This window comes from Oncorhynchus kisutch, linkage group LG2, assembly GCF_002021735.2.
Source record: "Oncorhynchus kisutch isolate 150728-3 linkage group LG2, Okis_V2, whole genome shotgun sequence".
Classification (NCBI taxonomy): domain Eukaryota; kingdom Metazoa; phylum Chordata; class Actinopteri; order Salmoniformes; family Salmonidae; genus Oncorhynchus; species Oncorhynchus kisutch.
Window position 1 is genome coordinate 27,682,035 of NC_034175.2, and position 9,829 is coordinate 27,691,863.

A 9,829-nucleotide genomic window follows, 5' to 3' on the forward strand; every position below is an offset into this window, starting at 1 on the left:
AGGTCAGGGAGAGGTCTGTCAGTAGACTGTGTGGAAATCAGTTTAAGAAATCAATGCCAGCTGGACAACCCTCAAAATACAGATCCATCTGTATGAGAATATAACATTATAACGCACTGAATGGTCACGATACTATCAACATGTTTCCTTTGACAAATATTCTCATAGTAATGACAATGCATTGCAAAGATCTTTCACATACAAATGGAAATGAAGACCCAATGCATGGGATTACGCTCTTACTAGGAAACTCCTTGACAGTATGAGACAGGAATGTAGCACACCAGTACAGTATGTGTAGCATTACGTCAGGGACATTGTCTTCGAATAGTGTCACACATGTCAACGAGTTGGCCAGAGGCTCCTGTGATGTTTCACATCAATTCTGAACCTTTTAAATTGCATACTATCTACAGATTGTAAATTCAATATTTTTACTAAGAGTGTTATTAAATTGGTGATTGATTGGCTATGGCTTTTCCAAACCTCCCAACGGTGCTATTTGTAGGGTTAGTTTCAGGTAAATGTTATGATTTTTCGGCGTCCCCTGAACTTGTGACCAGACACAAGCTACATAGCGGAAACACCAGAATAAGTGATCTTACTGTGATGATTCTGTATTTTCACAGCAAAATCTGCAGATCTGAGATGGTTGTATGCCCCATATACATATTATTCTGTTGGTGGCAAGAATTTTGTAGAAAAAAATGTATTGAATGAAGCATTGTTTTGTGTTACAGAATATTGAAAAACTCTTCCCAGCTATTTTACAACCTGTATGGTGCCGCTGACAACATTTTGGTCCTGAAACTGGTATGTTTTGCCAATTTTGGTCATTAATAAAGAGCAGACAAACAAGTTTCCTACCTTCTCCCCCTTCCACATGCCTCTCCCATTTTTGTGGTAATGCTGCAATCAGTTGGTTGTAATTTTGGATAGAGCAAAAATGTCCATATGTTTTTGTTAACTGCACGTGTGACATACACGTGCCTTCACTTGATTTATTCCACATTTTGTGGTGTGTCAGCCTGAATTCAAGATGGATTAAATAGATTTTTATACCAACAGTACCCCATAATGACAAAGTGAAAACATGTTTTTAGAAATTTTTGAAAATGTATTGAAAATGAAAGGCAGAAATATCTAATTCACGTACAGTATGTATTCACACCCCTGAGTGAATACTTTGTAAAAGCAAAATCAAAATCCTAAAGTAAAACCAGGTTCAGCCTGTTTTCCAACAGACACTGGGAGACAAATTCACCTTTCGTCAGGACAATAACCTAAAACATAAGGCCAAATATACACTGGAGTTGCTTACCAATATGACATTGAATGTTCCTGGATGGCCTAAATTGTATAAAAAGCTATGCCAAGACTTGAAAAAAATGTCTGTCTAACAATGATCAACAACAATCTTGACATGTTGGAAGGGTTTTTCAAAGAATAATAAATAATACATATTGTACAATCCAGATGTGCAAAGCTCTTAGAGACTTACTCAGAAATACTTACTGTAATTGCTGTCAAAGGGGATTCTAACATGTATTGACTCAGGGGTGTATTCACACTTCACACACTTATGTAAATGTGATATTTGTGTACTTGATTTTCAATAAATGTGCAAAAATGCCTAAAAACATGTTTTCACTTTGGCCCCGATTCCAACCCAAGTTAAGCATGCGTAAAAGGAACGCAAATTCCCTTTTCATGCACCTTTCTCTATATACGTATTCTCACCCTGAATTTAAGCATGAGAATAGCATGCTATTCTCCCACTGTTCATTTGTGGTGGAGAACTAAGAAATGAAGGTGTGGCAGAGGTGTGTCTACATAAAAGCCATATTCTGACCGTGACTTAATCCCACCATCTTCACGCAGCCAAGACAGAAAGATAACGCGGTCAGGAACCCACTAAAGCAACACTGCCCCCTCAAGAGTCTGAGCCTGTCTGGCAGGGTTGGTCCTACAAAGCCAAAGCCCCTGGATGGGTGAGCATAATATACAAGGAATTTCTCAAAGCTGCTAAAGAGAACCTTGATGACTTTGTAGCTAGCCGGTGGGAATTTCAGTGGGGAGCCCCAACTCAGGTAGTGGCATTGCTGGCAACAATAGCTGCAGTAACCCATGGGGAGGAGGTCACACTCGGACTAACAGAAAGGGAACAAATTATTGTGACCCTGGTGGCACAAAATAATCAAAAGTTTTGACTGCACAGAGATGCTTGGTAATATGGTCACAATGGGGGACCAGCGTGTCTGGTGTATCTGAGCTCCATCAGCTAGGACTTGACATTGGTTAATGAAATCTTCCCATTCTTTCTCATGCCTTCTCAAACAGCTTCAACTGTATATGCCACAGGAGGTTGGTGGCACCATAATTGGGGAGGACTGGCTCGTGGTAATGGCTGGAGCAGAATAATTGGGATGTCATCAAATACTTCAAACACATGGTTTCCCGCAAAAAACAGTCTCAACGTCAACAGTGAAGAGGTGACTCCGGGATGCTGGCCGTCTAGGCGAAGTTGCAAAGAAAAAGTGATATCTCAGACTGGCCAATAAAAAGAAAATATTAAGATGGGCAAAAGAACACAAACACTGGACAGAGGAACTCTGCTTCGAAGGCTAGCATCCCAGAGTCGCCTCTTCACTGTTGACGTTGAGACTGGTGTTTTACGGGTACTATTTAATGAAGCTGCCAGTTGAGGACTTGTGAGGCATCTGTTTCTCAAACTAGACACTCTCTTGCTCAGTTTTGCCCTGGGGCCTCCCACTCTTCTTTCTATTCTGGTTAGAGCCAGTTTGCGCTGTTCTGTGAAGGGAGTGTTGCACAAGATCTTCTGTTTCTTGGCAATTTCTCGCATGGAATAGCCTTCATTTCTCAGAACAAGAATAGACTGATGAGTTTCAGAAGAAAGGTCTTTGTTTCTAGCCATTTTGAGCCTGTAATCGAACCCACAAATGCTGATGCTCCAGATACTCAACTAATCTTAAGGCCAGTTTTGTTGCTTCTTTTATCAGAACAACAGTTTTCAGCTGTGCTAACATAATTGCAAAATGGTTTTCTAATGATCAATTAGCCTTTTAAAATGCTAAACTTGGATTAGCTAACACAATGTGCATTGGAACACAGGAGTGATGGTTGCTGATAATGGGTCTCTGTACACCTATGCACAGTAGATATTCCATAAAAAATCTGTCGTTTCCAGCTACAATAATAATTTACAACATTAACAATGTCTGCACTGTATTTATGATCAATTTTATGTTATTTTAATGGACAAAAAAATTGCTTTTCTTTCAAAAACAAGGACATTTCTAAGTGACCCCAAGCTTTTGAACGGTAGTGTATATATATTTTTTAATAACTGGTACAATACAGTCGAAAAGAGGATGTTGGAAATGCTTTTGGCAGTTAATCTGTTTCTGTTCTTTGAGTGGCACTGTGTGCTCTTTTTAAAGAGGCCCTAGGATGTACAGGGATGGTCTGCCAGTCACTGGATATAAAAAAAAATATTGCTATTTTTAAAACAAGCCATAGAAGGTTTGTTGCAATTTCAGTTTAATCCACCAGAAAATACAGAACAAATATTACAACAAATGTTATGGTTAAACTCAAATATACGGAATGAAAAATATATATATAAAATAAAACAAACAAAAAACAATATAATCTTTGTAAATTATATCATAAATAGGACTGGTGGAGTTATGTCACACATGCACATAATGTACATTTGGTATTTCTGTTCTTGTATTTTTTATACATTTGCAAAAAACTATTAAAAATCTGTTTTCACTTTGTCATTATGGGGTATTGTGTGTAGATTAATGAGGGGGGAAAAGTCTTTAATCAAGGCTGTAACGTAACAACATGTGGAAAAAGTCAAGGGGTCTGAATACTTTCCCGAATGCACTGTAGATGGGAAGGGTTGAGAGTAGCTGAAGGATGGCATTAAAAACAAACAAAAGATAACTATTGTAAAATATAATGTGTCCTTAAAATGTATATAGTATGTATAAATTGGAGTAGAAGTGTTGTTGTCCATTAGTTTACTCCAATTAGCGGATGGGTGGTAGGGTTAGGGAAAAAGAATAAAGGAAAATGTGTACATTTTTTTTTAATGCATATTTTTCGAAGAAAATATATAAACGTCCCTTTTTCAGGACCCTGTCTTTCAAAGATAATTCGTAAAAATCCAAATAACTTCACAGATCTTCATTGTAAAGGGTTTAAACACTGTTTCCCATGCTTGTTCAATGAACCACAAACAATTAATGAACATGCACCTCTGGATCGGTCGTTAAGACACTAATAGTTTACAGATGGTAGGCAATTATAGGTACAGTTATGAAAACTTCTACTGACTCTGAAAAACACCTTAAAGAAAGATGCCTTAGGCATGCTGCAAGGAGGCATGAGGACTGCAGATGTGGCCAGGGCAATAAATTGCAATGTCCGTAATGTGAGACGCCTTAGACAGCGCAACAGGGAGACAGGACGGACAGCTTATCTTCCTCACAGTGGCAGACCACGTGTAAGAACACCTGCACAGGATCTGTACATCCGAACATCTCACCTGCGGGACAGGAACAGGATGGCAACAACAACTGCCCGAGTTACACCAGAAACGCACATTCCCTCCATCAGTGCTCAGATTGTTCGCAATAGGCTGAGAGAGGCTGGACTGAGGGCTTGTAGGTCTGTTGTTAAGGCAGGTCCTCAGCAGACTTCACCGGCAACCACATCACCTATGGGCACAAACCCACCGTCAATGGACCAGACAGGACTGGCAAAAAGTGCTCTTCACTGATGAGTTGCAGTTTTGTCTCACCAGGGGTGATGGTCGGATTCACGTTTATCATCAAAGGAATGAGCGTTACACCGAGGCCTGTACTCTGGAGCGGAATCGATTTGAAGGTGGAGGGTCTGTCATGGTCTGGGGCGGTGTGTCACAGCATCATCGGACTGAGCTTGTTGTCATTGCATGCAATCTCAACGCTGTGCATTACAGGGAAGACATCCTCCTCCCTCATTTGGTACCCTTCCTGCAGGCTCGAATGTATCGTCCATTTAAAAAAGCTTGTCTGATCAGGATGAATAATAACCTTTTTCATTTTGCCAGGATTTTTTGATCATGACATTGAAGTGTGAGGGGCCTCCAGTTTTTTTTAAATGGACTGGATCTTTATACTTACAGTGTTGCTCAACTAAAAGGATTTAGAGGTTATTTGTTGTTTAGTACGTTGCCCTGCGTCACTGCGTCACTGCTCCAGACCAGCGCAAGGGGGAGTTAGAGCACTGACTATGCTTACTGGAAAATAATCTTTCAAAATTAATGGAAGGGGCAAGTGGAAGGGGGGAAAATACATCATTCAGAGGTCAAGACAGCGCTGCTCTGAGACAAGCATGGGGATTGGTCTTGATAAATCAACCAGATTTTTATTTTCACTGATTCTCCGTTTGGGTATTGGTTAAACTACAGTTAAATTGTGGAAAAGTTAAGATTATTTTGCTCTAACTGTGGTACTGTAGCCTACTCCCGACCGGTCACGTTGTACAGTGCCATTATGGGCTATTAGCAGCAAGTTCAGTAAAAACATTATAAAATCACTGATTTGCATCCCGACTATCACAATAGAGGAAAGGCATATCAGCCCAGTTCGTTCAGATCATTAGATCCGAATGTCAGTGAAACAAGAGAAAGAAATTGAACACAATTGAAAACAACATCGTTGGTGGCTCCAATGGTTTGTAGAAAAAGTAGTGTGGTTTTCAGAACCTATAGATCAGTTGAGGATATAGCACAGGACAACACCATCGCCCTAAGTCTAACTACATTTACTGCTTCCTGAAACGAATTCAGTAGGAAAAAAATGCAACTTACACATTGTCTTACAGACACACATATTCAAGAGGATCCCCATCTTGTTTTATTTGGGGTTTCGCCCGTGATTTATTTGGTCAAAATGTTTATAATTTTAATTTGCTGAGATTTGTTTTCATTTGTGTGTATTTAGCTCTTCCTGATGCTGGGCCTGTTGCCCGGCGGAGAGAGAGAGCCTCTAATTAGAACAGCAGAAATACATACTTAGAACCATGTGGCTTTTGGGAGACTCTTTTATTTAAGTGCAATGGAGGAAATGATGCCGGTAGAAGAGTTTCTTTTTTAAATTTAGCCTACTGAGTCGATACGTTCAGACCTGCTCAGCAGACTAGATCTGAGGTCTAAAGTAGGCTATCAACCTCTCCTTGGAGAAAGAAACTGATTGCTGTTTTATGTTTATTGTTAATTATCTGTCAGCTGCCAGACGTACCACACACTTTCATATCTAGACCCCTGAATCAGAGCAGTAAACTCCTCTCAAAATGAAATCTATTGAAATGATTTTATGAATATCGTCTGTAATCAACTCATTCATTTACCAAGTGAAACTCTCTCTCTCCCTCGTTTGTAACGTGATTACAGTGGTTTACAATGTGATAATAGCAGCTCTGGAACAGGAACAGGCAATAAGAATCCCTCTATAGTGGTGTTGATGTGAGAAAGCCATGCTTTCATCCTGATAAAGATTTGGTTTTGGCGTTATCTCCGTCAAGGCAGGCTTGTGCAGGAAGTTTGGGTGAGCCCGGGAGACATTTCCCTTTGCTCACTTGGCAGACTCCTTAGAAAGAAAAAGCCCTGATGGCGATAAATGTCTCCACTCTCAGACTGAGGTGGTTTTGCATCAAGATTATAAAGCAGCTGCAGTACGGATGTGACTTGCCTACACTTAGCTTTAATTTCCTATAAGAAGCGGAGACGCAGTTAAATGATACCTTGGCTGAGACACGTTCTTCAATTTCCCTTTTTAAAACATTGTTTGGTCTGATCACGTTCCCCCACTGACATTATTATGTGAAGGGGGGCCCTTGCCATACAGCTTGGTAGCATTTGTTTCCCCCCTGGTTTGGTGGTGACAGTTTCCATAATAAAAATGTAATGTAAGCCATCGCTCAGCGCACAGCGGGGCAGCCCAGATGTTTAGGGATAAACATACTGGTAATTAGGGCTCTGATCTCACCCTGCTATTTACACCAGGCATAGACACTGGATGGTCACGCCCCTCGCACCCTCTCCACGCAGCCCCTCACCCCCTGACCCCCGGACCCTGGCCCGGACCAGCCCATCTCCCAGCAGGGTAAATATTTAGGGGGATGGCTTCTTTCCCATTTTCCCTGATGAGAATGCTGTTCTTCTAGGAAGCAATGTGGTATTCAGGAAAATACAGCTGTAAGTGGTGTTAGCTAACCACTTAGTTCCTATCAACACTGGACATTTCCCCCTTCCTCCCTAACCAGCAATGCCAGCTCAGAAGTCAGAGTGGCTGTTAAGGAGGTTGTAAGAAAGGTGAGGAATGGTGAAATCCTGAATAAGGGGAAACTGCTGTTGGCACGTTCCAGGTATTGAGGGAGCAGGAAGACTTTCCACGCTTCTGTCATCTCCTCTTTCAAACATGTACAGTATATCACAAAAGTGAGTACACCCGTCACATTTTTGTAAATATTTGAGTATATCTTTTCATGTGACAACACTGAAGAAATGACCCTTTGCTACAATGTTAAGTAGTGAGTGTGCAGCTTGTATAACAGTGTAAATTTGCTGTCCCCTCAAAATAACTCAACACACAGCCATTAACGTCTAAACCGCTGGCAACAAAAGTGAGTACACCCCTAAGTGAAAATGTCCAAATTGGGCCCAATTAGCCATTTTCCCTCCCCGATGTCATCATTAGTGTTACAAGGTCTCAGGTGTGAATGGGGAGCAGGTGTGTTACATTTGGTGTCATCGCTCTCATGTTGAACAGGGTTGGACTTAAACTGCACCCTTGTCTCACCCCTCGCCGTTGTGAATATATATATATATATTTAATAAAATATGTTATTTTATTGTTCAGTCTATCATGTAAATAGATTTTATGATGTTGTATATTTTACCCGCAATGGATTTTTCTTTTAGCGCATTCACTGCCATGCCAAATCCACCAGAGACACCATTTCTTTGTCCCAGGTAGTTGGGCATGTTCAACCCATTGGCAATGCTTTGCTAGTGACACATTCCACTATAGATATCAGGGTGTAATTTGTCACCTTTTTTATATATATGGGGGTTATGAGCCCCTGTTTCCAAAAATCAGGGAAGCAATCCCTCTCCAAAACCAGGTTGAATAGTTTTAATAAGACATCCCGCAGCTCAGGGCCACATGCCTTTCCAGGTTAATGTATTTGTATTTTCTTAGAAAGTTCAGCATGTGTAATTTGGTAGTCAATGGGTTCTGGTTGTTTTTAATTGTGTGTTCTACGGAGCTGAGTTTTTCTTGCCGATTTTGAGGGTTTACAGTAAGGTCTTCTGATGATATTATTGCATGCCTCTCTCTCTCTCTCTCTCTCTCTCTCACTCTCCCTTTTTCTCCCTCTCTCTCTCTCTCTCTCTCTCTCTCTCTCTCTCTCTCTCTCTCGTTAACAGACAGATTATTTCACTTATAATTCACTGTATCACAATTCCAGTGGGTCAGAAGTTTACATACACTAAGTTGACGGTGTCTTTAAACAGCTTGGGCAAGAAGCCATCGTTACGTTTGGAGGAAAAAGGGGGAAGCTTGCAAGCCGAAGAACACCATCCCAACCGTGAAGCACGGGGGTGGCAGCATCATGTTGTGGGGGTGGTTTGCTGCAGGAGGGACTGGTGCACTTCACAAAATAGATGGCATTATGTGGATATATTGAAGCAACATCTCAAGACATCAGTCAGGAAGTTAAAGCTTGGTCACAAATGAGTCTTTCAAATGGACAATGACCCCAAGCACACTTCCAAAGTTGTGGCAAAATGGCTTAAGGACAACAAAGTCAAGGTATTGTTGTGGCCATCACAAAGCCCTGACCTCAATCCTATAGAAAATGTGTGGGCAGAACTGAAAAAGCGTGTGCAAGCAAGGAGACAGTTACACCAGCTCTGTCAGGAGGAATGGGCCAAAATTCACCCAACTTATTGTGGGAAGCTTATGGAAGGCTACCCAAAACATTTGACCCACATTAAACAATTTAAATGCAACGGTACCAAATACTGAGTGTATGTAAACTTCTGACCCCCTGGGAATGTGATGAAATAAATAAAAGCTGAAATAAATCATTTTCTCTGCTATTATTCTGACATTTCACATTCTTAAAATAAAGTGGTGATCCTAACTGATCTAATACAGGGAATATTTACTAGGATTAAATGTCAGGAATGATGAAAAACATATAAATGTATTTGGTTAAGGTTTAGGTAAACTTCCGACTTAAACTGTACACACACACACACACAGACACACACACAGACACACACACAGACACACACACACACACACACACACACACACACACACACACACACACACACACACACACACACACACACACACACACACACACACACACACACACACACACACACACACAGTATTATTTAAAGCACAAATACCACAGACACTCACTCACACAAATATATTTTACACACACATCCAGAGTGATTGATAGCTGCACACTAGGGATCTCGGTGGAATATCATAGAACCTGCTATGGCCTTGGATTTCCACCTTGTCAGTGTTAGCGGAAACAGATTAAATGTTTCTACAGTAGCTTCTCATAGTAAAAACTGTGTGTGTGTGTGTATGTGTGTGTGTGTGTGCGTGCGTGCGAGAACTGTAGATTGAAAGACTGAGACATTTTTTCCACCCTGGATATCCACCAGTAGAACATCCAATCAGATAATCAGCTGAAGGGAGTCCTAGGATGAGATCATCTGGGG